The sequence below is a fragment of the Dryobates pubescens genome, chromosome 5 (assembly GCF_014839835.1).
Source record: "Dryobates pubescens isolate bDryPub1 chromosome 5, bDryPub1.pri, whole genome shotgun sequence".
Taxonomy (NCBI): Eukaryota; Metazoa; Chordata; class Aves; order Piciformes; family Picidae; genus Dryobates; species Dryobates pubescens.
Window position 1 is genome coordinate 2,190,045 of NC_071616.1, and position 25,574 is coordinate 2,215,618.

A 25,574-nucleotide genomic window follows, 5' to 3' on the forward strand; every position below is an offset into this window, starting at 1 on the left:
CTGGCAGCCCCCAGCCTTCGTGGTCCCCTTGCAGCTCAGCAGTGACAGCCACCATCCAGCCAGGCAGCAGGCTCTTTTGCCACGGGCTCTGCAGCGCTTTGCTTGTTCACCACCTCCCTTTCTGGCTCCTGCATGGTCACTGGGGGAGGGGGAGTTCAGGTTCCCTCTTGTTTTGAGATGACTTAAGAGCCCTCTTTGCCCAGGGGGGCTCTCCAGGTCGGCCAAGCTACCCATTCCCCTCCTCTAGGTGAGTGAACTGACTTTTGTCCATTGCTGCACAGAATCAGGCTGCTCTGTTAGGAAGAAGTTGTTGCCCATGAGGGTGGTGAGAGCCTGGCACAGGCTGCCCAGGGAGGTGGTGGAAGCCTCCTGCCTGGAGGTGTTTGCAGCCAGGCTGGAGGTGGCTGTGAGCAAGCTGCTGTGGTGTGAGGTGTCCCTGCCTATGGCAGGGGGTTGGCACTGGCTGAGCCTTGGGGTCCCTCCCAAGCCTGCCAGTTCTGTGGTCACATTTGACTGAGTATTCAACACAAGTTAGGCTCAGAAGAAAGCTTTACCATAACAGGGGAGAATGGAAGCACTGCAGAAAGTGCTGCTTTGATGTTGCCTTTGCCCTCAAGATGGAGGAAAACAGGGCTGGATTCAAACAGCTTCAGCAGAGCTGGAGACCCCAACAGAACCTCAGCTGCCTGTGGGGCATGAGCAGTGCACTAACCTGCCAGGAGAGGGGTCTGGTTCCACCACCCAGCCAGGGCAAAAGGAGCACAAGCAGCTTACAGAAAACAATCCTGCAAGGAAAGGAGTTTGGGTGCTGGGTCTCAAAGTGGCCACAGCTCCGGAGGGATTCTGTCTGCTTCCACTTTGGTCTTGTCAGGTTTGGGTTTGTTGTCTTTTGAGTGTTTTCCCTCTTTTCTTAGAGGCTGTAGCTAGCTGTGCACCCCTGAGCCACACTTCAGTGATGCTGAGGAGGCTCAGGGTGAGGCTTTTGGCCTCACACACCCACATCCACACGCTCCAAACCCTGCTGGGGAGTGCAGCTCGCTGTGGCTTTTGCCAGGGGAGGAAAAGCCAAGCCCCAAAGCAACTACTGTCTGAGCAACAGAGAGCTCCTCTGTGCTCTGAATTACATCAAGTAATTGGAGCTAAATCTCTTTCCACTCAAGTTATACTCCAGACCTGCAAAGTGATACCCAAACCACCACTTCATCCAAACCCCTCTTCTCCAGCTGATGAGGAGCAGGAAACAATCTGCAGCGCAGAGCTGCCCCGGGGTAATGGTCAGCAGCTGGCTGTGCCGAGGGGATGATGCTGCAAGCCCTGCTAAATCCCCCTCTGGCAGGGGAGCCGGGCAGGGACTTAACTCTTTGTCTGCAGGGGATGAGGGGGGAAAGCCCCTGGAGCTGCTGCAGGGCAAAAGCCAGCACAAGGCTGTGGGACCTCAGCCAAAACCATCGGCAGGAGGCAGAAAATGGAAGGGGAAAAAAAGACCAGGGGGAAAATAACAGAGGGAAGAGAAACACCTGAGAGGTGGAGGGATTAGAAAGGGTGACCTGGTCACTGGCCATTGGCACCAAGTGCTGAGTGATGTCATACCAGAGAGCAACCAAGAAGAGAAGGGGGGGTGGGGGTGGGGGTCTGTGTGCTTGCAGTCATTATCTCCAGGAGGATGCTGTGGGACACAGTGAGTTCCAAGAGGAGAAGATCTCATGTCTTAAATCACAGTGAAGAGCTCTTCTCAGGAAGAGTTGGTTTGGTTGAGAGGTGCCAGAGAGTTATCACAGAGGGACCAAGACTTGATGAGATAACACCTGGAGTACTGTGTGCAGGGCTGGAGCCCTCAGCACAGCAAGGAGCTGGAGCTGATAGAGAGGCTCCAGAGGAGGCCATGGGAATGCTCAGGGGGTTGGAGCAGCTCTGCTGTGAGGCCAGGCTGAGGGAGCTGGGGGTGTTCAGCCTGGAGAGGAGAAGGCTCTGGGGAGACCTATGAGCAGCCTGCCAGGACCTGAAGGGGGCTACAGGAAGGCTGAGGAGAGACTGTTTGCAAAGGCCTGCAGGGACAGGAGCAGGGGCAATGGCTTCAAACTAGAGCAGAGCAGACTGGGATTGGATATCAGGATGAAGTCCTTTAATCTGGGGGTGGTGGAACACTGGCCCAGGTTGCCCAGGGAGGTGGTTGAGGCTCCTTCCCTGGAGATACTCAAGGTGAGGCTCAATGAGGTTCTGGACAGCCTGCTCTAGTTGGGGATGTCCCTGCTGAGTGCAGGGAGGTTGGGCTGGATCCCCATCCACAAGCAGGGTGGGATGGAGGAACTTGGAAGCTCCAGGCCTGGCAGCCTGACCTCAGTGCCAGGGAAAGTGATGGAGCAGATTATCCTGGGGGCAATAACTGCACCTGAAGCATGGCCAAGGGCTCAGGCCCAGCCAGCATGGAGTTAGGAAGGGCAGGTCCTGCCTCTCCAACCTGATCTCCTTCCATGCCCAGGTGACTGCCTGGTGGATGTGGGGCAGGCTGTGGATGGAGTCTGCCTGGACTGCAGCAAGGCCTTTGACACTGTCCCCCACAGCAAACCCCAGGCCAAGCTGTCAGCCTCTGGCTTGGACAGCAGCTCTCTGAGCTGGGTGAGGAACTGGCTGGAGGCTGAGCCCAGAGAGTGGTGGTGAATGGTGCCACAGCCAGCTGGCAGCCAGGCACCAGTGGTGTGCCCCAGGGATCAGTGCTGGGCCCCAGCCTGTTCAATATCTTGATTGATGATCTGGAGGAGGGGATGGAGTCCAGCATCAGTAAATGTGCAGCTGACAGCAAGCTGGGAGCAGATGTTGGTCAGTTAGAGGGCAGAAGGGCTCTGCAGAGGGACCTCGACCGACTGGACAGATGGGCAGAGGCCAACAGGATGGCATTCAACAAGTCCAAGTGCCAGGGGCTGCACTTTGGCCACAGCAACCCCAGGGCCCTTTCTGTTTGGGAGGTCTTCAGCCACTCTGCCCCCAGCCTGTAGCTCTGCCTGGGGTTGCTGTGGCCAAAGTGCATCAAAGTGCTGAGTACCTGCACTGGAGCTCAACCCTTTCAGGCCAGCCCCTGACACCGTGCTGGGCTGGGGCTTCCAGCAGAATCACAGAATGTGAGGGGCTGGAAGAGACCTCCAGAGATCATCCAGCCCAACCCCCTGCTGGACTTGAGGATCTTAAGAGGGTCTTCCAACCAAAACAGTTCCATGCTTCCATCCATGGCTGGGACAAAAATGCTGTTTCATCCTCTCTTCCTACATGGAATCTCAGTACCACAGAACCATAGAATGGTTTGGGTTGGAAGGGGCCTCTAAAGGTCCTTTAGTCCAAGCCCTCTGCAGTCAGCAGGGACACCAGCAGCCAGAGCAGGCTGCTGAAAGCTTTGTTGAGCCTGACCTTGAATACCTCCAGGGATGGGACCCAAACTACCTCCCTGGGCAACCCCTGGGCTTCCATGCCCACAGGATCTGATGAAGCAGGTAGAAGGTGCAACCTGTTGTCACTGCCAGAAATGATCAGGCTCCTCAGCATTCAGAGAGCTCTAAGCACCAGGACTGGGCACCCTGCTCCCTGTGCCCTCTGCCCTCTCAGGCATCCCACCCTGCAGCTCAGTCTGCTCTGCTCTCTGCTCTGAAGGTGCCAAACCCAAAAGTGGGTCCAGCTTTCAGATCAAAGCAGCAGCTGAGCATCATTCCCAAAGCAGTGAGAAAAACCAACCTGGAGGCCTCTTCCCTTCCCCCAGGCTCTCACTTGCATCGCAGAGTGGTTTTCTTCTGGTTGGTTGTGTCGGGTGGCTGTGTGGTTTTCTTTGGGTGGAAAGCTCAGGACTGCTTCTACTCATCAGGAGGTTTGGGGCTGGGGCTTATTTGAAGCAAACAGAGCAATCAGAAGCTGTGGGCTTGGGAGGGCTGCTGGGGTTTTCCCTCATGGAATGGGCTGGGTTGGGAGGCACCTCCAAAGGTTATCCAGGGCAACCCCCTCTGCAGTCAGCAGGGACATCCTCCCCTAGAGCAGGCTGCCCAGAGCCTTCTTGAGCCTCACCTTGAGTTCTCCAGGCATAGGGCCCCAACCACCTCCCTGGGCAACCTGTTCCAATGTTCCAGCACCCTCGTGCCCAGGATCACAATGGCCAGGTGGGTCTGGAATCCCTCCATAAAAGAAGACTCCACAACCTCCCTGGGCAGCCAGAGCTTCATTCTCATGTTTAGGTAGAATCACAGACTCATTCAGGTTGGAACAGACCCCCAGCATCATCAAGTCCAATCATTACCCCTACTCTGCAAGGGTCACCCCTAAATCATAGCCCCAAGCACCACATCCAAACCACCTTCAAGCACATCCAGCCCTGGGGACTCCACCACCTCCCTGGGCAGCACTTTCCAATCCCTGACCACTCTGGATGGGAGACAATTTTTCCTCATATCCAGTCTAAACCTACCCTGCTGCAGCTTGAGGCCATTCCCTCTTGTTCTGTCACTAATTACCTGTGAGAAGAGACCAGCAGCAGCCTCTCCACAACCTCCTTTCAGGTGGAGCCTCCTGGGTTCCAGTTTGTGCCTGTTGCCCCTTTCCCTGTCTCTGGGCACCACTTGCAAGGGTCTGGTCCCAGCCTCTTGCTCCTCAGTCTTTCAATGTTGCTAAGGTCCCCTCTTAGCCATCTTTTCTCCAGGCTAAACAGCCCCAGAAGTCACAGTCTCACAGTATCACCAAGGTTGGACGAGACCTCAAAGACCATGGAGTCCAACCTATCACCCAAGACCTCCTGACTAGACCATGGCACCAAGTGCCACATCCAATCCCCTCTTGAACACCTCCAGGGATGGGGACTCCACCACCTCCCTGGGCAGCACATCCCAATGGCTAACAACTCTCTCTTGCTGGGAAGAACTTTCTCCTCAGCTCCAGACTAAACCTCCCCTGGCACAGCTTGAGACTGTGTGCTCTTGTTCTAGTGCTGGCTGCCTGGGAGAAGAGACCAACCCCCACCTGGCTACAACCTCCCTTCAGGAAGTTGGAGAGAGCAAGAAGGTCTCCCCTGAGCCTCCTCTTCTCCAGGCTAAGCAACCCCAGCTCCCTCAGCCTCTCCTCACAGGGCTGTGCCCCAGACCCCTCCCCAGCCTTGTTGCCCTTCTCTGGACACCTTCAAGTCTCTCAATGTCCTTCTTAAACTGAGAGGCCCAGAACTGGACACAGGACTCAAGGTGTGGCCTAAGCAGTGCTGAGCACAGGGCACAATGACCTCCCTGCTCCTGCTGGCCACACTGTTCCTGATGCAGGCCAGGATGCCCTTGGCCCTCTTGGCCCCCTGGGCACACTGCTGGCTCATGTTTAGGCGGCTGTCAATCAGCACCCCCAGGTCCCTCTCTGTTTGGCAGCTCTCAGCCACTCTGCCCCCAGCCTGTAGCTCTGCCTGGGGTTGCTGTGGCCAAAGTGCATCAAAGTGCTGAGTACCTGCACTGGAGCTCAACCCTTTCAGGCCAGCCCCTGACACTGTGCTGGGCTGGGGCTTCCAGCAGAACCACAGAATGTGAGGGGCTGGAAGAGACCTCCAGAGCTCATCCAGCCCAACCCCCTGCCAGAGCAGGATCCCCTGGAGCAGCTCACACAGGAACACATCCAGGCAGGTCTGGAATATCTCCAGAGAGGCAGACTCCACAACCCCCGTGGGCAGCCTGCTCCAGGCCTCTGTGACCTGCATTTCACAGTGCAGGTACCACAGAAGATCTGTTAGCACTGGGGGCTTGGCAGGACAGCACAGGGATGCAGCTGCACTCTGCAGTATGCAGCTCAGGCTCTTTCCCTGGGTGCCTTTTGATTCAGACAAGTGGACAATGCCTGCTGACCTTGGTTGCCAGAAGAGGTGGGGAAAGGAAAGGTGTTTGCCTCTCTAGGAGATATGAGAAGAAACTTCTTCACTGGAAGGGTTCTCAAAGCCTGGCACAGGCTGCCCAAGGAGGTGGTTGAATCCCCATCCTTGGAGGTGTTTCAAAGAGGCAGAGATGTGGTGCTGAGGGACCTGGCTTAGCACCAGCCTTGGCAGAGAACGGTTGGACTCGATGACCCAGAGGTGGTTTCCAACCAAAGCAGCTCAGTGATTCTATCTCACTCTGGGGCTGAATGTCAGCAAAGTCTTTCAAATGGCCTGGCTGGAAATCCCAGATCAAAACAGCTTTTCCTTTTGGAGAGAAGCCAGCCCAGATCTGCCTCCCTTCAGATCATGCCCATCTCTAGCTAAAGCTGAGCCTAACAGCCTCCAGTCACATCACAACTGAAACCACTCTGCTTAATAGCTTTCAGAGGCAGCTTTTGTCCCCTGTCCATCATCTGCAATGGAGGAGGTGAAGAATATTCTGTGGCTGCCACATTCTGCATCCTTTCACAGAGCCACAGAATGTGAGGGGCTGGAAGGGACCTGGAGAGCTCATCCAGCCCAACCCCCCTGCCAGAGCAGGAGCACCTAGAGCAGGTCACACAGGAGCACATCCAGGGGGGGCTGGGATATCTCCAGAGAGGGAGACTCCACAGCCCCCCTGGGCAGCCTGCTCCAGGCCTCTGGCACCCTCACAGGGGAAAAAATCACCTCCTGTTTCCATGGAGCTTCCTCTGCCTCAGCTTCCACCACTGCCCCTTGGGCTGGCATTGGGCATCCCCCAGCAGAGCCTGGCTCCAGCCTCTGGGCACTGCCCCTGCACAGCTTTAGCACCAGCAAGGAGCTCACCCTCAGGCTCCTCCTCTGCAAGCTCCAGAGCCCTCAGCTCCCTCAGGCTCTCCTCCTGAGGAAGATCTTCCACTCCCCTGACCATTTTTGTAGCTCTGAGCAGTTCCCTGAGCACATCCAGGTGGGGCTGGAGTATCTCCAGAGAGGGAGACTCCACCACCCCCCTGAGCAGCCTGCTCCAGGCCTCTGCCACCCTGACAGGGAAATAATTCTTCCTCATGCTTCCATGGAACTTCTGTGGCAGTTCAGGCTGGCTGCCTGCTGTGGCTGCCCCAGCAGTTACACCTCCGGTGTCCCGAGGCTCCAGCCCAGGAGCTGGGCACAGGGAGCTGTGTATTTCATACCCACAATACCCTGTGCCCTATAAATCCAGCTGCAGAGTCTTTCTCTTCCCCTTTCTCCCCTCTCTGCTCCCGTGGGAGATGCTCCCTGTTGGGGTGGGGGTACCTCATGACCTCTGAGGCCTGGCTCAGCCAAGCCTAGCAGTGCAGGGAGGGGGTGGGAAGAAAGAGCCCTGGGGGTATTGTGTGTGCCCTCAGGTGGGGAGAAGGGAAGGGTTGGGAGGCTTTTGGGTGTGCTGCAGGGGACTCTGGACGCTTTGGGATTCTTTTGTCGCTGTGCTTTGCAGCTTCTGTAAGGCTCTAATGGCTTTTCTGTTTAAACTTCCCATCACTTCTGCAATCCATTGGTGTGATGAGTGCCATTCTCCTGCCCCTCTTAGGGGCAAGAGAGGATCTGCCTGCCCTCAAACCAGGACAACCTCCTCTGCCTCAGCTCCCACCACTGCCCCTTGTGCTGGCATTGGGCATCCCCCAGCAGAGCCTGGCTCCAGCCTCTGGGCACTGCCCCTGCACAGCTTTAGCACCAGCAAGGAGCTCACCCTCAGGCTCCTCCTCTGCAAGCTCCAGAGCCCTCAGCTCCCTCAGGCTCTCCTCCTGAGGAAGATCTTCCATTCCCCTGATCATTTTTGAGTCTCTGTGCTGGACTCTCTCAAGCAGTTCCCTGAGGTCCTTCCTGAGCTGAGGGGCCCAGAGATGGACACAATATTCCAGATGTGGCCTCAGCAGGGCAGAGTAGAGAGGGAGAAGAACCTCTCTTGACCTACTGCCCACAGCCCTTCTAATGCACCCCAGGATGCCATCAGCCTTGGCCACCAGAGCACATTGCTGGCTCATGGTCAACCCTGCTGCAAATTAGCTGTGCAATGGCCCCTGTCCCCCTGTGGTAACAAAGTGGACACCCACACAACGTACATCTTAATCATCTGCAGGCCAGCTCCACACCCAGCTGCTCCCTCTGAGCACCAGCACTTGGCCAGGAAGAGGACAAAGTGGCCTTGGTGCTGTCTGATGGCCTCCAGCCCCCTGCGCAGAGCGATGTGCTCGGTGTCCGGCGGAGCCTCGTGCCAGCCAGGCAGCCACCTGGAACCAATCTCTCGTAAAACCAGCTCCATAAAGGCTTACAGCTACTCACTTTGATAGCTCCCAAATTGCTTTTCTCTCTCTCTCTCTCTCTGTTAGTTTTCATAGCACCAGTAAATGCTAAATTGGTCCCCAGTAATCTACTGAAAAGAGCCAAGAGGCATTCAGGAGCATTGATTGCAGAGGCGTAGCATGGGCTGGGCTGGAAGGGACCTCCAGGGCTCAGCCACTCCAGCCCCCTGCACTCAGCAGGGACATCCCCAACCACATCAGGCTGCCCAGAACCCCTTTGAGCCTCACCTTGAATACCTCCAGGGAAGGAGCCTCAGCCACCTCCCTGGGCAGCCTGTGCCAGTGTTCCACCACCCTCATGGTGAAGAACTTCTTCCTCACACTCAATCTCAATCTGCTCTGCTCTGGTTTGAAGCCATTGCCCCTGCTCCTGTCCCTGCAGGCCTTTGCAAACAGTCTCTCTGCAGCCTTCTTGCAGCTCCCTTCAGGTCCTGGCAGGCTGCTCTTAGGTCTCCTTGGAGCCTCCTCTTCTCCAGGCTGAACACCCCCAGCTCCCTCAGCCTGGCCTCACAGCACAGCTGCTCCAGCCCCTGGAGCATCGTCATGGCCTCCTCCTTCCTTATATTGAGGGCTCCAGACCTGGACACAGCACTGCAGGTGAGGTCTTCCCAGAGCCCCCATCTCCAAGCTAAAGAACCCTGTGTCCCTCAGCCACTCTGCACCAGCCTTGCCCTCTAACCACTGCAGCGGCTTCGCTGGCTGCCTCTGGACCTGCTCCAGCACCTCACTGCCTTTGCTGGCGTGAGGGGCCCAAACCTCAGCTCAGTGTTCAAGGTGCAGCCTCACCAGTGCTGAGTACAGAGGGGACAATCCCTTCCCTACTCCTGCTGGCCACACCACTGCTGATCCAAGCCAGGATTGCTGGTGGCCTTCTTGGCCCCCTGGGCACACTCTGGCTTGACTTCATCTGCCTGGCTGAACATGAGCCAGCAGTGTGCCCAGGGGGCCAAGAAGGCCAAGGGCATCCTGGACTGCATCAGGAACAGTGTGGCCAGCAGGAGCAGGGAGGTCATTGTGCCCTGTGCTCAGCACTGCTGAGGCCACACCTTGAGTCCTGTGTCCAGTTCTGGGCTCCTCAGGTTAGGAAAGAGGTTGAGCTGCTGGAAGGTGTCCAGAGAAGGGCAACAAAGCTGGGGAGGGGTCTGGAGCACAGCCCTGTGAGGAGAGGCTGAGGGAGCTGGGGTTGCTTAGCCTGCAGAAGAGGAGGCTCAGGGGAGACCTCATTGCCCTCTACAACTACCTTAAAGGTGGTTGTAGCCAGGTGGGGGTTGGTCTCTGCACCCAGGCAAGCAGCACCAGAACAAGAGGACACAGTCTCAAGCTGTGCCAGGGGAGGTTTAGACTCGAGGTGAGGAGAAAGTTCTTCCCAGCAAGAGAGATTGGCCCTTGGGATGTGCTGCCCAGGGAGGTGGTGGAGTCCCCATCCCTGGAGGTGTTTAGGAAGAGCCTGGCTGAGGCACTTGGTGCCATGATTGAGTTGATCAGATGGTGCTGGGTGAGAGGTTGGGCTGGATGATCTCAAAGGTCTTTTCCAACCTGGTTAAGTCCATGAGTTCTGTAAGTTCTGTCATCCAACACCTCCAGGACTTTTTCTACTGGGCACATTTCCAATGCTCTGCCTCAAGCCTGGAGAATTCATGGGGTGGTTGTGACCCAAGTGCAGGACCTGGGCCTTGGCCTAGTTAGCCTCATCCCACTGGCTTTGGCCCATTGATCCAGCCTGGCCAGATCCCTCTGTAGAGCCTTCCTACCTGCAAGCAGATCAACACTGCCACTCAACAGGTTGTCATCTGCAAAAGGTGCCTTGTTTCCCTCATCCAGATCACAGGATGGGAGGGGTACCACCAGAGATCTTCCAGTCCAAGCCCCCTGCTAGAGCAGGAGCAGAGAACCCAGCACAGGGCACACAGGAACACATCCAGACAGGGCTGGGAAGGCTCCAGAGAAGGAGACTCCACAACCTCTCTGGGCAGCCTGCTCCAGGGCTCTGGGAGCCTCACAGGGCAGAAGTTCCTCCTCATGTTGAGGTGGAACCTCCTGTGCTGGAGTTGATATCCATTGCCCCTTGTCCTATCTGAGCAGGACATCTTGACCCCCCCTTGATAAAGATACTAAAGAGACCTGCTGTCAGTACTGAGCCCTGGGGAACACCACTGTGAGCAGCCCTGAAAGAAGAGGAAGCAGCAGACCTGCCTATGGTGAGAGTGGAACCAAAGGGCACGAAGCCAAGCAGGGATGGCCACAAAGGTGGGAGGCTGGCTGTGCGCACACAGAGACACAAAGGAGGCTGCATGTTGCCCAAGCCCTCCCTTCTGGCCAGGAACACCCACAAGGCTGCCTGTCCTGGCCTTCTTCCCTCCTTTCCCAGGCTGGGATTTTGAGATCTGTCTCCTTGGCCACTGGAAATTTACTATAAATACCGGGTGCTGAGCAGCCCTTGTGGCCCAATGTCTCCTAAGCACCCTCTCGAGCTGCCCAGGGCTGCAAACGATGTGAAAATTGCACATCCCAGCCCTGGGCCGTGGTAGCTATTCAGGGGGGGTTGGCCACATGTCATTTGTTATTCTTGACTTATGCCTAAGTTCTTCTTATTTATTCCTCTGTAAACATTTGTGTATAATTATTCACTCCAGAGTTTCCATTTCCCCTGGCTAGCAGATGTTGCAAAGCTGCTTCCCCCTGCATCCAGGGGAATGAAGGAGTTTCTCCACTGCTGCAAGATGGGATCCTGACAGACTTCCATCCCTTCTGCTTCCAGGTCCAGCCTTCTATCTGACACGAGAGACAATTAGCTGCTTAAAAATGGAAAGCAGGACGAAGGAGCTTCTCCACTGCTGCACACTGAGATCCCAACAGATTTCCATCCTTTCTGCTTCCAGGGCCAGCCTTCTATCTGACACAAGAGACAATTAGCTGCCTAAAAATGTAAACCAGAAAGGGTCCCAAGCCACAGATTTCACATCCAGGTCCAAATTTGGGGCAGCATGGATCTGGCCCTGGTGTTTTGGGTTTGGGCCCAGGCCTGGCTCTCCTTAGGAAGCAGTTTGACATTTCCAGTTTCTGGGAAGCCAGAGCAAAGCCACCCCTGGGGGCTGGCCCTTCACTGCCCAAAGCTCTCCCACTGCTCCTGGGTTTCTCAGAAGCCTCTGTGCTTGTCAGATGGGGATGTTTGCTTGCTGCCTGTCTCCTGCACGGGGTTCTGCAAGCCACAGGATCCTAGAGGACAGGCTGAGGGAGCTGGGGGTGCTCAGCCTGGAGAAGAGAAGGCTCCAGGCAGCCCTAAGAGCAGCCTGCCAGGACCTGAAGGGGGCTACAAGAAGGGTGGAGAGAGACTGTTGGCAAAGGTCTGTAGTGATAGGACAAGGGGCAGTGGTTTGAAATGAGGGTAGATTTAGGTTGGATGCTCGGAGGAAGTTCTTCACCCTGAGAGTAGGGGAACACTGCAACAGGTTGCCCAGAGAGGTGGTTGAGGCCCTGGAGATCACAGTCTCACAGTCTCACAGCATCACCAAGGTTGGAAGAGACCTCGAGGATCATGGAGTCCAACCTGTCAGCACAGACCTCATGGCTAGACCCTGGCACCAAGTGCCACATCCAATCCCCTCCTGAACACCTCCAGGGATGGGGACTCCACCACCTCCCTGGGCAGCACATTCCAATGACGAACGACTCGCTCGGTGAAGAACTTTCTCCTCACCTCCAGCCTGAACCTCCCCTGGCACAGCTTGAGACTGTGTCCTCTTGTTCTGGTGCTGCTTGCCTGGGAGAAGAGACCAACCCCCACCTGGCTACAGCTTCCCTTCAGGGAGCTGGAGAGAGCAAGGTCACCCCTGAGCCTCCTCTTCTGCAGGCTAAGCAACCCCAGCTCCCTCAGCCTCTCCTCACAGGGCTGTGCTCAAGGCCTCTCCCCAGCCTTGTTGCCCTTCTCTGGACACCTTCAAGTCTCTCAATGTCCTTCTTAAACTGAGGGGCCCAGAACTGGACACAGGACTCAAGGTGTGGCCTAAGCAGTGCTGAGCATAGGGCACAATGACCTCCCTGCTCCTGCTGGCCACACTGTTCCTGAGGCAGGCCAGATATTCAAGGCCAGGCTTGACAGGGATCTGAGCAACCTGCTCTAGGGGGGGATGTCCCTGCTGAGCTCAGGGGGGTTAGACTGGATGCCCTTTGGAGGTCCCTTCCAACCCAAACCATTCTATGGCTCTCTGGTTGTGCAGCAGCAGGCTCAGGCCTTCCAGGATGCTGCTTGAAGGCATTTTGGCTCCTGTGAGTGCTAAAACCTGGATGAATCAGGCTGGCTGCTGCTGTGCTCTGCTCCTGGGGGACAAAGGGAAAAAGGTCACAAGGTAGAATCACAGAGTCAGAGAGTCACAGAGTCACAGAGTCACACAGTCACAGAATGGTAGGGCTTGGAAGTGGCCTCTGGAGGTCATTGAGCCCAACCCCCCTGCCAGAGCAGGAGCACCCAGGGCAGCTCCCACAGGAAGACATCCAGGTGGGGTTGGAATCCCTCCAGACAGGGAGACTCCACAGCCTCTCTGGGCAGCTTGTTCCAGTGCTCCATTGCCCTCACAGCAAAGAAGTTTGCCCTGCCTGAAAGAGTTCCTGGGAATTCAGCACTCTCCTGGAGGAAGAGGCTGCTCTGGGCTGGGCTGGGCTGGGTGGATGCTCCTCTGGGTAAAAATCTTGCTGGATGGCCAGGCCCAAGGAGTGGTGGGGAATGGAGTGAAGCCAGCCTGGAAAAACACCATGGAGACAAGACTCTGGGGACAGATCCAAGGTCCCCCAGGTCCTGCTGGTGAATCAAACTGGTTTGTCCCATCTGCATTCTCTTCCATGCAACACAGCCCCTCTGGTTCCAGGGCACTCAGTGCTAAGGATGTTGAAGTGGAAGGTTGGACTCAGTGATCTTTCAGGGTCTCTTCCAGCTGAAACAATTCTGTGAGTCTGTGAGGTGAAGGCACTGGGGAGATTTTGTAGTGGCTTTAGAGTAGCTGAAGAGGGCTCCAAGAAAGCTGGGGAGGGACTTTTGACAGGGGCTTGGAGGGACAGGACAAGGGGCAATGGCTTTGAGCTGGCAGAGGGGAGACTGAGACTGGAGAGTAGGAAGAAATTCTTTACAGGGAGGGTGGGGAGAGACTGGCACAGGCTGCCCAGGGAGGCTGTGGATGTCCCCTGCCTGGAGGTGTTGAAGGCCAGGCTGGATGAGGCCCTGAGCAACCTGGGCTGGTGGGAGGGGTCCCTGCCCAGGGCAGGGGGTTGGAGCTGGATGATCATAGAATCATAGAATTGTCAGGGTTGGAAGGGACCTCAAGGCTCAGCCAGTCCCAACCCCCTGCCATGGGCAGGGACACCTCACTACAGCAGAGTCACATCCAGCCTGGACTTAAAAACCTCCAGGCAGGAGGCTTCCACCACCTCCCTGGGCAGCCTGTGCCAGGCTCTCACCACCCTCATGGGCAATAACTCCTTCCTCACATTCAATCTCAATCTCCCCACTTCTAGTTCTGCTCCATCCCCCCCAGTCCTATCCCTCCCTGACACCCTCAAGAGTCCCTCCCCAGCTTTCTTGCAGCCCCCTTGAAGATCTGGAAGACAATGTCCTGGAAGACAATGAGGTCTCCTGGGAGCCTTCTCCTCTCCAGCCTGCACAACCCCAACTCTCTCAGGCTGTCTCCAGAGCAGAGCAGCTCCAGCCCTCTGCTCCTCCTCATGGCCCTGCTCTGGACACCTTCCAGCCCCTCCAGAGCCTTCCTGGCACAGAGGCTCCAGAGCTGGCCCCAGAGCTGCAGCTGTGGTCTCAGCAGAGTGGAGCAGAGGGGCAGAATCCCCTCCCTGCCCTGCTGGCCACACTTCTCTTGCTGCAGCCCAGGCCCTGCTTGGCTCTGTGGGCTGCAGGTGGTCTCTTCCAAGCCAAGCCCTGCTGTGATCCTAAGGAGCAGGAGGAGAGGGGAGGTGCCACCTGTACTCAATCCCAGCCATTTCCTCCATTCCTGCAGCCTGCCTGCGAGGCCAGGGTGACACAAATGAGTTCATCACCATGGCATACTGAGGCTAATTGGAACCAGCTCTGGGGCCCTGTAAAGCATTAAGCCAGGCTGCAAGTGATAATTGCTTACCTGCTGCACCAGGCCTGTAAGAGGCAGTGAATTAACCAGCACATGGGGTTTTATCACTTCCCTGTGATGGCTGGACTCTTTCCAGCACCTATGAGCACTGAAAGCAAGATGCTGGATTAGGTTTGTGGTTTATGGGCCCACAGGTAGGGAAAGCTGGTGAGATGGGGCCAGGTTCCAGCTTTTGTTGTGTGGAAGGCTTGGGAGTTTTTCCCCACTCCCACCCCCCCCAAACTGGCATTAATAGCTTTCTTGAAGGCCTAAAAGACAGGTTGAGAACTGTGTTTCAGGGTAAAAGTTGAGCTATTTGAAAGCAGAAGTACTTCTTAAGGGTCTAGGGCTCTCTGTTGCAGGGCTTTGGGCTGCAGAATCACAGAGCCCTGTCAGTTGGCAGAGATGTTTAAGATCATAGAACTGTCAGGGTTGGAAGGGACCCCAAGGCTCAGCCAGTCCCAAACCCCCTGCCATGGGCAGGGACACCTCACACCACAGCAGCTTGCTCACAGCCACCTCCAGCCTGGCTGCAAACACCTCCAGGCAGGAGGCTTCCACCACCTCCCTGGGCACCCTGGCCTGGGTGCCAGGCTCTCACCACCCTCCTGGGCAACAGCTTCTTCCTCACAGCCGATCTGAATCTATCTGCTTCTAGTTTTGCTCCATCCCCCCCAGTCCTATCCCTCCCTGACACCCTCAAAAGATCATCCAGGCCAGCTCTTAACCCAGCATGGCCAGGTCAGCACTAACAACTTCCCTCAGCACCACACCTCTAAGAAGTGCTCTTTACTGGCAAGCCAGACATGTCTCAGAAGGTACAAACAGTTGGAATGGAATGGAATGGAATGGAATGGAATGGAATGGAATGGAATAGAATAGAATTAACCAGGCTGGAAAAGACCTTTGAGGTCACCAAGTCCAACCTCTCACCCAGCACCACCTGATCAACTCAACCATGGCACCAAGTGCCTCAGCCAGGCTCCTCTCAAACACCTCCAGGGATGGGGATTCCACCACCTCCCTGGGCAGCACATCCCAGTGGCTAACAGCTCTCTCAGTGAAGAACTTTCTCCTCACCTCCAGCCTAGACCTCCCCTGGCACAGCTTGAGACTGTGTCCTCTTGCTCTGGTGCTGCTTGCCTGGTTTGGCTTGGAAAAGCCTTTTGGAGGCCATCCAGCCCATCCCCTTGCAGCCAGCAGGGACATCTGTGACTGGAGCAGGATGCTCAGAGCCCCAAACAACCTGACCTGGAATGGTTCCAGGGATGGAGCCTCTGCCACCTCTCAGGGTAACCTGGGCCCAGGTCTCACCACTTGCAGTGTAAAAACTCTTTTCTTTCCATCTGATCTAAACCTTCTTCTTTCAATTTAAACCACCAGCCCTTGTCCTGTCACAGCAGGCCCTGCTCAAAAGCCTCTGTCCACCACTTAAAATAGAACAGAATTAACCAGGCTGGAAAAGACTTCAGAGATCATCCAGTCCAACCTCTCACCCAGCACCATCTGATCAACTCAACCATGGCACCAAGGGCCTCAGCCAGGCTCTTCCTAAACACCTCCAGGGATGGGGACTCCACCACCTCCCTGGGCAGCACATCCCAAGGGCCAATCTCTCTTGCTGGGAAGAACTTCTTCCTAACGTCCAGCCTAAACCTCCCCTGGCACAGCTTGAGACTGTGTCCTCTTGTTCTGGTGCTGGCTGCCTGGGAGAAGAGACCAACCCCCATGTGCCTACAGCCTCCCTTCAGGGAGTTGCAGAGAGCAAGAAGGTCTCCCCTGAGCCTCCTCTTCTGCAGGCTAAGCAACCCCAGCTCCCTCAGCCTCTCCTCCCAGGGCTGTGCTCCAGACCCCTCCCCAGCTTTGTTGCCCTTCTCTGGACACCTTCCAGCAGCTCAACCTCTTTCCTAACCTGAGGAGCCCAGAACTGGACACAGGACTCAAGGTGTGGCCTGAGCAGTGCTGAGCACAGGGCAGAATGACCTCCCTGCTCCTGCTGGCCACACTGTTCCTGATGCAGGCCAGGATGCCCTTGGCCTTCTTGCCCCCCTGGGCACACTGCTGCCTCATGTTCAGCTGCTGTCAAGCAGTATCCCCAGGTCCCTCTCTGCCTGGCTGCTCTCAGCCACTCTGCCCCCAGCCTGTAGCTCTGCCTGGGGTTGCTGTGGCCAGCTCTTCAGAGGTATGGGAGGTCAGATGGTTTGGTGGAGTGGTTTGAAATGAGATAGCATTAAAGGAAGCCTCTGCTTTCTTTGGGGGTTTTTTAAGTGCTGAGCACTTTCCTTCTGTAGCCCAAGTGGGATGTGCCCTGCTAACTGCCACACTGGTGGATCTTCTCAGGAGAGAATGATAAAACATCCTGAGAATGGCAGAAGGACTTCACTAGTGTCTGGCCATGGCTGAGTGCAATCAAATTGTTACCCTGAAGGGAGCCTACAGGAAGGCTGCAGAGGGACTTCTCATGAGGGTGTCCAGAGCTAGACCAAGGGGGAATGGTTTGAAGCTGAGGGAGAGCAGGGTTGGACTGGATCTGAGGAAGAAGTTCTTCAGTAGGAGGGTGGTGAGACTCTGGCACAGGCTGCCCAGGGAGGCTGTGGCTGCCCCATCCCTGGAGGTGCTGAAGGCCAAGTTGCCTGAGGCCTTGAAGAACCAGGTCTAGTTGTGAGGTGTCCCTGCCCATGGCACAGGGGTTGGAGCAGATGATCTCTGAGGTCTCTTCTAACCTAAGCCATTCTATGTTTCTATGATTCTGTGTTATCCATCAGAGGGTTCCTGATATCATCATTAATTACTTGTGGTGTTCAGCAGCAGCTGCAGACCTCCCAAGGAGCCTGCTCTATGAATCACATAGCCCAAAGGTTGACCTTATATAGAAGATAAGAGGAGACCCTCTGCTTGAGACCCTGGGAGATTCTGTCATGGCCTGGGACCTGACACCAAGACTCCCAGCTGTGCTCCTGAATGATCATCTTATGTCAGCACTAATAAAGGGTGGCTCAGGCATGGGGTATCACAGTCTCACAGTGTCACCAAGGCTGGAAGAGACCTTGAGGATCATTGAGGCCAGCCTGGCACCACAGACCTCATGACTAGACCATGGCACCAAGTGCCACATCCAATCCCCTCTTGAACACCTCCAGGGATGGGGACTCCACCACCTCCCTGGGCAGCACATCCCAAGGGCCAATCTCTCTTGCTGGGAAGGACTTTCTCCTCACCTCCAGCCTGAACCTCCCCTGGCACAGCTGGAGACTGTGTCCTCTTGTTCTGGTGCTGGGTGCCTGGGAGAAGAGACCAACCCCCACCTGGCTACAGCCTCCCTTCAGGGAGTTGCAGAGAGCAAGAAGGTCTCCCCTGAGCCTCCTCTTCTGCAGGCTAAGCAACCCCAGCTCCCTCAGCCTCTCCTCCCAGGGCTGTGCTCCAGACCCCTCCCCAGCTTTGTTGCCCTTCTCTGGACACCTTCCAGCAGCTCAACCTCTTTCCTAACCTGAGAGGCCCAGAACTGGACACAGGACTCAAGGTGTGGCCTGAGCAGTGCTGAGCACAGGGCACAATGACCTCCCTGCTCCTGCTGGCCACACTGTTCCTGCTGCAGGCCAGGATGCCCTTGGCCTTCTTGGCCCCCTGGGCACACTGCTGGCTCATGTTTAGGCAGCTGTCAATCAGCACCCCCAGGTCCCTCTCTGCCTGGCTGCTCTCAGCCACTCTGACCCCAGCCTGTAGCACTGTCTGGGGTTGCTGTGGCCAAAGTGCAGCCCCTGGCACTTGGACTTGTTGAATGCCATCCTGTTGGCCTCTGCCCATCTGCCCAGCCTGGCAAGGTCCCTCTGCAGAGCCCTTCTGCCCTCTAACTGACCAACATCTGCTCCCAGCTTGGTGTAGAGTTGTCATGGCTGAATGGCATCAGCTGAACTGTGATATCTGACTGTTTCCTGAAGGGGGATGGAGCAGAACTAGAAGTGGGCAGATTGAGTCTGGATGTGAGGAAGAAGTTGTTGCCCATGAGGGTGGTGAGAGCCTGGCACAGGCTGCCCAGGGAGGTGGTGGCAGCCTCCTGCCTGGAGGTGTTTGCAGCCAGGCTGGAGGTGGCTGTGAGCAAGCTGCTGTGGTGTGAGGTGTCCCTGCCCGTGGCAGGGGGGTTGGAGCTGGCTGAGCCTTGAGCTCCCTTCCAGCCCTGACATTTTTATGATTCTAAGTCATCTTAATGCCCTCAGAACCAGCAGCAGCTTTTCAGAAAGACCAAGCATCTACCCCTGGAAATCAATGGCAACTGTTCCAGGGGAAGGATTTGAACACCTACAGCTAATTAACTCTGTCAAAGCCAACTGAAAGGGAGGCTTCTTGGTGGTGCTGGTGGTGGTGGTGTTTTTCCTTCCACTTCTATTTCTGATCCTGGTCTTGAAACACAAAGACAAACCCCAGGCTGAATTCCAGCTTTTTCCACTGGTGCCTTGACACTCTGGGGCTGAGCCAAGCTCCAGAAGCTCCAAGGCCAGCAAAAATGCAGCAACGAGCATGTGCCAGAGGCTGGAGACTGTATTGGATTAGCCTGAGCACAAGGGAAAGGGGAAGAAGGCCTGAAGTCAAAGTGAAATGGAGCATCCTTTTCCCCTGGGATCTAGGTCCTGGCAGCCACTCTGTCCCAGCAGGGGCTGGATTTGGGTGTTGGGAGGTGCCAGGACAGCGGTTTTCTAGCTGAGGGAGGTGCAGGCTGGCAGACAGCGAGGAGGCTTTCCTTCTGGTGAAGGTGCTGAAGGAGCTGCTAATGAAAGCAGGGCTGTGAGAAGGCCAAGAGGAGCATCCTGTGGTTATTGAGGAGCAGGGAAGGGTTTATGGCCCGTGAGCTGCTGAGGAATGACACGTTTCTCAGGTGGTCCCACCCGTCAGGATGCCTGCTCGTGATGGATGATGCTAAGCACAGACATAATCACCAGCTCTGCTCTCAGAACCAGCCAGCAAGACACAGTAAGGTTTTCCAAATGTTTCTCCAACAATAAAAGGAAATGTAAAGTTAATCAAATTGTCATGAGAGATCAGAGCCCAGCAAGGAGGGACTAAGACTGACATTTGAAGCAGGAGCTCTAATAAACCAGACGGCTGCTGGCTGATCCTCTCCGTGCTTGGGCTTAATTCAAACAAGTCAACGAGGAGTGGAGCTTGCAGAGGAGGGGGCAGGGGGGCAGGGGGGCTGTGGAAATCCAGGCCTCTACCAGCCACTTCAAAAAAATAAAAGGCAGAGGGGTGGGAAACCTCCATCTGCCTGCCAGGGCCCCGGCAGAGAAGTGCTGCCAGCACCCCAGGGTCTAGCGCTTGGCTCACAGCAAACCCATGAGAGGCTGCAGGCTGGGGCAGAAAAACACCTGGGGGTCAGTGGAACATGAGCCAGAGTGTGGCCAAGAAAGCCAAGGGCATCCTGGCCTGGATCAGGAGCATGGGTCCATGTCCCAGTGGAGGCCAGGGACAAGCAGAGGCCCTCAGGGAGCAGTCCTGGGACCAGGCTTGTTCAACATCTCTGTGGGTGCCAGGGACAGTGGCATTGAGGGCACCCTCAGCAGGGTTGCTGATGGCACCAAGCTGTGTGGGGCAGCAGACAGCTGGAGGGAAGGGATCCATCCAGAGGGACCTGGACAGGCTGCAGAGCTGGGCACAAGCCAGGCTCAGGAGGTTCAACAAGACCAAGGGCAGGGTCCTGCAGCTGGGTCGAGGCAACCCCAGGCACAAATGCAGGCTGGGCAGGGACTGGCTGGAAAGCAGCCCTGAGGAGAGAGCCTTGGGGGTGCTGGGGGAGGAGAAGTTCACCAGGAGCTCTCAGTGTGCACTTGCAGCCCAGAAAGCCAAGCAGAGCCTGGGCTGCAGCAAGAGAAGTGTGGCCAGCAGGGCAAGGGAGGGGATTCTCCCCCTCTGCTCAGCTCTGCTGAGACCCCACCTGCAGTACTGCCTCCAGCTCTGGAGCCCCTATTGCAAGAGGGATCTGGAGGTGCTGGAAGGTGTCCAGAGCAGGGCCAGGAGGATGAGCAGAGGGCTGGAGCTGCTCTGCTGTGAGGACAGACTGAAGGAGTTGGGGCTGTTCAGTCTGGAGAGGAGAAGGCTCCCAGGTGACCTCATTGTGGCCTTCCAGGATCTGCAGGGGGCTCCAAGAAGGCTGGGGAGGGACTGCTCAGGATCTCAGGCAGTGATAGGACTAGGGGGAATGGAATGAAGCTGGAGTTGGGGAGATTCAGGCTGGAGGGGAGGAGGAAGTTCTTCCCCATGAGAGTGGTGAAGCCCTGGAATGGGTTGTCCAGGGAGGTGGTTGGGGCCCTGTCCCTGGAGGTGTTTAAGCCCAGGCTGGATGAGGCTCTGGGCAGCCTGATCTAGTGTGGGGTGTCCCTGCCCATGGCAGGGGGGTTGGAACTGGATGATCCTGGTGGTCCCTTCCACCCCTGACTGACACTGTGATGCTATGATACTAAGCAAGGCCAGGGAAGGGTTGTCCTCCTGTACCCAGCATGAATGGGTGAGGTCACATCTGGAGTGCAAGGTTCAGTTTTGGGGCCACTCACTGTAAGAAAGATACTGAGGTCCTGTAGCAGGTCCAGAGAAGGGCAACCAACCTGGGGAAGGGTCTGGAGAACAGGGCTGGGGAGGAGCAGCTGAGGGAGCTGAGGTCGGTCAGCCTGGAGAAATGGAGGCTGAGGGGAGACCTCAGTGCTCTCTGCAGCTCCCTGAATGGAGGTTGGAGCCAGGGAGTGGTCAGTCTCTTCTCCCCAGTAACAACTGACAGGACAAGAGGAAACAACCTCAACTTGCACCAGGAGAGGTTTATGCTGGACAGCAGAAAAAACTTCTTCCCTGAAAGGGTTCTCAAGCACTGGCCCAGGCTGCCCAGGGAGGTGCTGGGATGCCCAACCCTGGAGAGTTTTCAAGATGCTGAGATGTGGTGTTGAGGGACATGGTTTAGCACTGGGCTTGGCAGAGTTAGAGAATGGTTGGACTCAAGGCTCTTAAAGGTCATTTCTAACCAAAATGATTCTGTGTTTGAAGCAAGAGGCCACCCTGCTTCCTACTCTGCCTTACCTATAGCTGCTCCCTGCCCAGGCCTTGAGCTTGATTCACTGCACTGTGCTCAGCCAAATGAATTCCAGCACCTAAACACCATCACTGTAGCTTCAATAGAGAAGTGAGCTGAGCTCACCTCATTTCCTAGCTCTCCAGTTACCACTCCCTGGTATGCCATCCATGAGCACATGTGGCTTGAACAGCCATTTCCCTCTGAAAAATCTTCTCCCCTGTAAATCCTCTGGGCACAAAGATGCTGGGATGCTCCTTGAGGGAGCTCCATGAGGTTGACTGTCATGGCCTGGCCTGCTGGGCCCCAGCCTGTTCAATATCTTTCTTGATGACCTGGACAAGGGGATTGAGTCCAGCATCAGTAAATGTGCAGCTGACAGCAAGCTGGGGGCAGGAGTTGAGCTGTTAGAGGGTAGGAGAGCTCTGCAGAGGGACCTTGCCAGGCTGGGCAGATGGGCAGAGGCCAAGGGCAGGAGATTGAACACATCCAAGTGCCAGGTGCTGCACATTGGCCACAGCAACCCCAGGCAGTGCTACAGGCTGGGGGCAGAGTGGCTGAGAGCAGCCAGGCAGGGAGGGACCTGGGGTGCTGGTGGACAGCAGCTGAACATGAGCCAGCAGTGTGCCCAGGGGGCCAAGAAGGCCAAGGGCATCTTGGCCTGTATCAGGAACAGTGTGGCCAGCAGGAGCAGGGAGGTCATTGTGCCCTGTGCTCAGCACTCCTCAGGCCACACCTTGAGTCCTGTGTCCAGTTCTGGGCCCCTCAGGTTAGGAAAGAGGTTGAGCTGCTGGAAGGTGTCCAGAGAAGGGCAACAAAGCTGGGGAGGGGTCTGGAGCACAGCCCTAGGAGGAGAGGCTGAGGGAGCTGGGGTTGCTTAGCCTGCGGAAGAGGAGGCTCAGGGGAGACCTTCTTGCTCTCTCCAACTCCCTGAAGGGAGGCTGTAGGCACATGGGGGTTGGTCTCTTCTCCCAGACAGCCAGCACCAGAACAAGAGGACACAGTCTCAAGCTGTGCCAGGGGAGGTTTAGGCTGGAGGTTAGGAAGAAGTTCTTCCCAGCAAGAGAGATTGGCCCTTGGGATGTGCTGCCCAGGGAGGTGGTGGAGTCCCCATCCCTGGAGGTGTTTAGGAAGAGCCTAGATGAGGCCCTTGGTGCCATGGTTGAGTTGATCAGATGGTGCTGGGTGATAGGTTGGACTGGATGATCTCTGAAGTCTTTTCCAGCCTGGTTAATTCTGTTCTATTGTATGTGGTGGACAGAGGCTTTTGAGCAGGGCCTGCTGTGACAGGACAAGGGCTGGTGGTTTAAATTGAAAGAAGAAGGTTTAGATCAGATGGAAAGAAAAGAGTTTTTACACTGCAAGTGGTGAGACCTGGGCCCAGGTTACCCTGAGAGGTGGCAGAGGCTCCATCCCTGGAACCATTCCAGGTCAGGGTGTTTGGGGCTCTGAGCATCCTGCTCCAATCACAGATGTCCCTGCTGGCTGCAAGGGGATGGGCTGGATGGCCTCCAAAAGGCTTTTCCAAGCCAAACCCATTCTGTGAATCTTGTTCCATGACCTCTTTCCGGTGTCTCTCACATTGAGACAGACCATTTTGTGCCAGGTGTGTGTTTCCAAGCAGGCAGTGTTGTTAGAGAAGGTGAAAGAGATTATCTCAGTGAATTAACCAGCTTGGAAAAGACCTTTGAGACCAACCAGTCCAACCTATCCCCTGACACCATCTGATCAACTCAACCATGGCACCAACTGCCTCATCCAGGCTCTTCCTAAACACCTCCAGGGATGGGGACTCCACCAGATCCCTGGGCAGCACATCCCAAGGGCCAATCTCTCTTGCTGGGAAGAACTTTCTCCTCACCTCCAGCCTAACCCTCCCCTGGCACAGCTTGAGACTGTGTCCTCTTGTTCTGGTGCTGGGTGCCTGGGAGAAGAGGCCAACCCTCTCCTGGCTACAACCTCCCATCAGGGAGTTGGAGAGAGCAATGAGGTCTCCCCCGAGCCTCCTCTTGTCTGTGCATGGCAAAGCCAGCAGCTGCAGCTCTGCTCTCTGGTGGATGCTCCTCACCCCAGGCTGTGCCTCTCTGTGCTCCCATACCCCAGCCACCATCCATCCACCCAAGGGGAAGGTTTTCTCCTGAAATCCAAGCATTTACTTCCTACAGAAATCCTTCAGCCACCATCAGGTGGCAATGAATTTCAGTCCACACTGCCCTCCAGGCACCAGTTGGATGCCTGAACATGAGAAGCTGCTCTGTTATCCATTACTCATCCCCCCCCTCCAGCCAGCCTACATCCTCGCAGTTTTGTGGCTGGATAAACACAATCAGAGGGCAGAGGGACTCCTTCTCTTCCCTGATGCCTTTCATTAGATCCCACGTTGCAAGGGTTGGTTCTGCTGCAGGGCAGTGAGGGGGTCAGGATGGGCATTCAGGGTGGCCACCAGTTCAGCCCCAGCCCATAAGCCAAACAGCTGAAGCAGCTCAAGCCACCGCTTCCCTCCGTGCCCTGCAGCGTCGCAGCTCCACAGCCACAAAGCCTCCCTCTGTGGCCTGCCAGGTGACCCTTGCCTGCCTGCCTTTCTGCTCTGGGTCTTCTCCACAGTTCCTTCCTTTATCAGATTAACTTTAATTAGTGAAATCAGAATCACATGGAGTGGGGAGGAAATGCTCTGAACAGGGTGGGTTGCTTTCAGCCCAGGCGAAACCCAAGTGCCCACGGGCTTGGGGCGAGGTTTTGTCTAGAAGGTTGTGGGTGCAAAAGCACTGGGGGGGGTTAGGGGGGGCTGGGAGCGTGTGAGGGGCTGAGAGAAAAGTCCTATCCCCCTGCCAAGGCAGGTTCACCTAGACAAAGTCACACAGGAGCACATCCAGGTGGGTTTGGAATGTCTCCAGGGGTGGAGACTCTACCACCTCTCTGGGCAGCCGGCTCCAGGGCTCTCTCACCCTTAAAGAAGTTCCTCCTCATGCTTAGACAAAACTTCTGATGTTCAAGCTTGTGCCCCTTGCCCCACCACTGGGCACCACTGAACAAAGCCTGGTGCCACCCTCCTGACACCCACCCTTTAAGGACTGATCAGCATTGATGAGGTTGCCCCCTCAGGCTGCTCTTCTCCAGACTGGAAAGCCACAATTCTCTCAGTCCTTCCTCACAAGAAGGATGCTCCAGACCCCTCAGCTGCTTTGTAGCCCTTTGCTATGCCCCCTCCAGCCTGCCCTGCCCTTCTTGAATATCCATTCAATCAGAATATCTCAAGCTGGAAGGGACCCATGAAGATCACTTGAGGCATCCAAACTGCCCCTGCCCACAAATTCCCTCTCTGTCTTGTGTGGGATGCGAAAGAAGACAGTGGCCCACAGCACTAAACAGCCTTGGCTGCTGATGAACAGCTGCAGCCTCTCTTGCCCACACAGCACCACCAAAATCCTCCTCTCAGGCAGTCCCAGGGCTTAGGCACACAACCAAGCAGCTTGCTGCACCCCAGGTAAGCCATCTGGCTGCCCCAGCATGGCCAGGAGAGGACCCCAGGGCTGGAGCCCCAGGCAGGGGGCAGTGAGTGACTCATGTGAGGGGTGTTGGAGGGGCCATGCTGGACCAGGAGGGCTTAGCTGATGTAGGGTAACACCAGCAGGCATCTGAGTCCTCCTCATGGGTTCCCCACAGCACAAGCCCATGCCCTGTGCTTCTGGAGGGGTGGTGGTGGGCCTCTTGTAGAGGAGTGGAAAAATGCCTCTGGCTTCACCTGGAAATCCATTCCAGATGGACCAGAGTAGAGCTTCCCTTCAGAGGAAATACAACTGCTCAGGTAGGGCCCAGCCTCTGAGAACTCAGAGCACTTCCTGCACTCAGGAACAAAACCCTTCTCTGCAGCTGCTCTTCCCTGCCACCCTTCTGCTTCCCTCCACACCGACAAGCTCACACAAGAGGTCCTAAGTTTCTTCTGGCCATCCCTGCTCACAAAAGGTTCAAAATGCCCTTTGTTGGTGAGAGCAGCTTTCTTCAACCAATGCCTCCCTGTCCATGTGCTCCCTTGTGCCAAGAGAGGGTCAGGTTGGATATCAGGAACAGCTTCTTCACCGGGAGGGTCCTCAGGCTGGGCAGGGAGGTGGTGGAGTCAGCAGCCCCAGAGGTATTTGAGAGGCATGGCTGAGGGATGTGGCTTAGTGGCTTAGCAGCAGTGGTAGGGTTGTGAGCTCTGGGTGAGG